This window comes from Ambystoma mexicanum, chromosome 8, assembly GCF_040938575.1.
Source record: "Ambystoma mexicanum isolate Mex_15411 chromosome 8, UKY_AmexF1_1, whole genome shotgun sequence".
NCBI classification, from domain to species: Eukaryota; Metazoa; Chordata; class Amphibia; order Caudata; family Ambystomatidae; genus Ambystoma; species Ambystoma mexicanum.
In genome coordinates, this window is record NC_090929.1 from 571617055 (window position 1) to 571620815 (window position 3761).

The following is a 3761-nucleotide window of genomic DNA, read 5'->3' on the forward strand; positions in this document are numbered from 1 at the left end:
CTGAATATATATATATATATATATATATATATATATATATCATTTTGCTACCTCATGGGAGGACCGTATGATGGTTTTGATTTTTTTCGTAAAAGAAAAAATGTTTTTAGGGGCCGTGTTGTGTTCCCCCGACCTATTTGGAACTTATAAAGGAAGAAATGGATAAATCAACAAAAGCAAATCCTGACCACTTTATTTGGTGATCCTGTGGAAAGTGCTGCTCACTCGGTTTGCAAGGAACAAGCTAATTTTGAATATATATTAATTGGCAACGCTAGTGGCCATGTAGTTATGGTTAAGTTGCTGTTTCCATAGGAAGAGCACTTTTTGGGCGGCTTATAACTTCACTCCGCCTGGACGAATCCTCAACAAACTTTGCAAAAAGTATATGGCCCACTCTGAATTTTTTTGAAAAATTTGGTGCGGTCTGGTCCTGGGGGGGCAAAGTTATAGGGGGGGTCCCAAAACTTCTTTTTTTTTCCCATAGACATAATGGGAAAAACTTTGCTTATGCCTACAGCCCAAACCGCTGGACGAATTTACACCAAATTTGCAGCGGGAGCGGCGGCTTGGTCCCAAAAGCATGTTTTTTTAAAATTTGGTGTAAATCCGTCCAGTAGTTTTTTTTAAAAAATGACAAAAATGTAAGTGAAAAAGTTAGTGATATCTGTGTCCGCTTTGCAGACACACTTCCCTGTTCGCTCCGTGGATATGATGGGGATTGGGCAAGCGGCTTGTGTGATGTCCGCGGACATCTGACATGCTTTCCTATTGGTTGCAGTGAAGCGTGCAGTGCATCGTATTGTGAGAGATGCCCGCCATCTTTGTTTATCATTTGCATCAGAGTGCTGCATAGTAAGCTCCGTGTCTAACTCCTGTTCCCCCACCCCCTGCTCATGCCCTGTGTCTACCTCCTGCTCCCCCCACCCCCCGCTCAAGCCCCTTGTCTCTCTCCCGTTCCCCCCACACCCCGCTCATGGCCCGTGTCTCCCTCCCATTCCCCGGCACCCGCCACTCATGCCCCGTGTCTCCCTCCCGTTCCCCCCACCCCCTGCTCATGCCCCGTTTCTCCCCTGTTCCCCCACTCCCCGCTCATGCCCTGTGTCTCCCTCCCATTGCCCCCACCCCCACTCATGCCCCGTGTCTCCCTTGTTCCCCCTCACCCCCGCTCACGCCCCGTGTCTCCCTCCTTTTCCCTCCCACCGCCCGCTCATGCCCCATGTCTCCCCTGTTCCCCCCACCCCCCGCTCATGCCCCATGTGTGCACTGTTCCCCCACCCCTGCTCATGCCCCGTGTCTCCCTCCCATGCCCCCCACCCCCCGCACATGCCCCGTGTTTCCCCTGTTTCCCCCCATGCCCCGCTCATGCCCCCTACCTTGTGTACCCCCCCACCACCCGCTCATGCCATGTGTCTCTCTCCTGTTGTCCCCCACCCCCCGCTCATGCCCCGAGTCTCCCTCGTGTTCCCCCCACCCCCTGCTCATGCCTTGTGTCTCCCTCGTGTTACCCGACACCCCCGATCATGCCCTGTGTCTCCCTCCTTTACCCCCCACTCATGCCCCGTGTCTCCCTCCTGTTCCCCCCACCCACCGCTCATGCCCCATATCTCCACTGTTCCCTCCCACACCCCGCTCATGCCCCGTGTCTCCCTCCTGTACCCCCACCCCACGCTCATGCCCCATATCTCCACTGCTCCCTCCCATCCCCCGTTCATGACCCGTGTCTCCCTTGTTCTGCACCACCCCCGTTCATGCCCCGTGTCTCCCTCCATTTCCCCCCATCCCCACTCATGCCCCGTGTCTCCCTCCTGTTCCCCCCACCCCGCTCATGCCCGTGTCTCCCTCGTGTTACCCCCCACCCCTGCTCATGCCCCGTGTCTCCCTTGTGTTACCCTCCACCCCGGCTCATGCCCCGTGTCTCCCTCCTGTTCTCCCCACCCCCCGCTCATGCCCCGTGTCTCCCTCGTGTTACCCCCCGCTCATGCCCCGTGTCTCCCTTATGTTCCCCCCACCCCCCGCTCTTGCCCCGTGTCTCCCTTGTGTTCCCCCGACCCCCTGCTCATGCCTCGTGTACCCCCCACCCCCACTCATGCCCGTTTCTACCTCGTGTACCCCAACCTCCCGCTCATGCCCCGTGTCTTCCTCGTGTTACCCCCCACACCCGCTCATGCCCCATGTCTCCCTCCTCTTCCCCCACCTCTCGCTCATGCCCCGTGTCTCACTCTTGTTCCCACAACCCCCCGCTCATGCCCTGTGTCTGCCCTGTACCGCCCCACCCCCTGCTAATGCCCAGTGTCTCGCTCGTGTTACCCCCACCCCATGCTAATGCCGTGGGTCTCCCTTGTGTTACCCCCCACCCCTGCTCATGTCCCATGTCTCCCTCCTGGTCCTCCCACCCCCCGCTCATGCCCCGTGTCTCCCTTGTGTTCACCCAACCTCCCGCTCATGCCCCGTGTCTTCCTCGTGTTACCCCCCACCCCCGCTCATGCCCCATGTCTCCTTCCTCTTCGCCCACCCCTCGCTCATGCCCCGTGTCTCTCTCTTGTTCCCCCCACCCCCGCTCATGCCCTGTGTCTGCCCTGTACCCCCCCACCCCCTGCTAATGCCCTGTGTCTCCCTCGTGTTACCCCCACCCCCTGCTCATACCCCGTGTCTCCCTTGTGTTACCCCCCACCCCCGCTCATGTCCCATGTCTCCCTCCTGTTGCTCCCACCCCCGCTCATGCCCCGTGTCTCCCTCGTGTTACCCCCACCCCACGCTCATGCCCCATGTCTCCCTCATGTTCCCCCCACTCCCCGCTCATGCCCTGTGTCTCCCTCCTGTTCCTCCCACCCCCCGCTCATGCCCCGTGTCTCCCTCGTTTTACCCCCACCCCAAGCTCATGCCGCATGTCTCCCTCGTGTTCCCCCACTCCCCGCTCATGCCCTGTGTCTCCCTCATGTTCCCCCCACCCACCGCTCATGCCCCGTGTCTACCTTGTGTACCCCCCACCCCCCGCTCATGCCCTGTGTCTCTCTCCTGTTGCTCCCCACCCCCGCTCATGCCCCATGTCTCCCTCGTGTTCCCCCACCACCCGCTCATGCCACGTATCTCCCTCGTGTTACCCCCCACCCCCTGCTCATGCACCGTGTCTCCCTCATGTTACCCCCCGCTCATGCCCCGTGTCTCCCTCATGTTCCTCCCACCCCCCGCTCATGCCCCGTGTCTCCCTTGTGTTCCCCCGACCCCCCGCTATTGCCTCGTGTCTACCTCGTGTACCCCCCCACCACCCACTCATGCCCCGTGTCTACCTCGTGTACCCCCTACCCCCGCTCATGCCCTGTGTCTCTCTCCTGTTGCCCCCCACCCCCGCTCATGCCCCGTGTCTCCCTCATGTTCCCCCACCCCCCGCTCATGCCCCATGTCTTCCTCGTGTTACCCCCCACCCCCGCTCATGCCCCGTGTCTCCCTCCTCTTCCCCCCACCCCCGCTCATGCCCCGTGTCTCTCTCTTGTTCCCCCCACCCCCGCTCATGCCCCGTGTCTGCCCTGTACCCCCCCCCCGCTAATGCCCCGTGTCTCCCTCGTGTTACCGCCACCCCCTGCTCATGCCCCATGTCTCCCTTGTGTTACCCCCCACCCCCGCTCATGTCCCGTGTCTCCCTCCTGTTCCTCCCACCCCCCACTCATGCCCCGTGTCTCCCTCATGTTCCCCCCACCCCCCGCTCTTGCCCCGTGTCTACCTCGTGTACCCCCCCACCCCCTGCTCATGCCCTGTGTCTC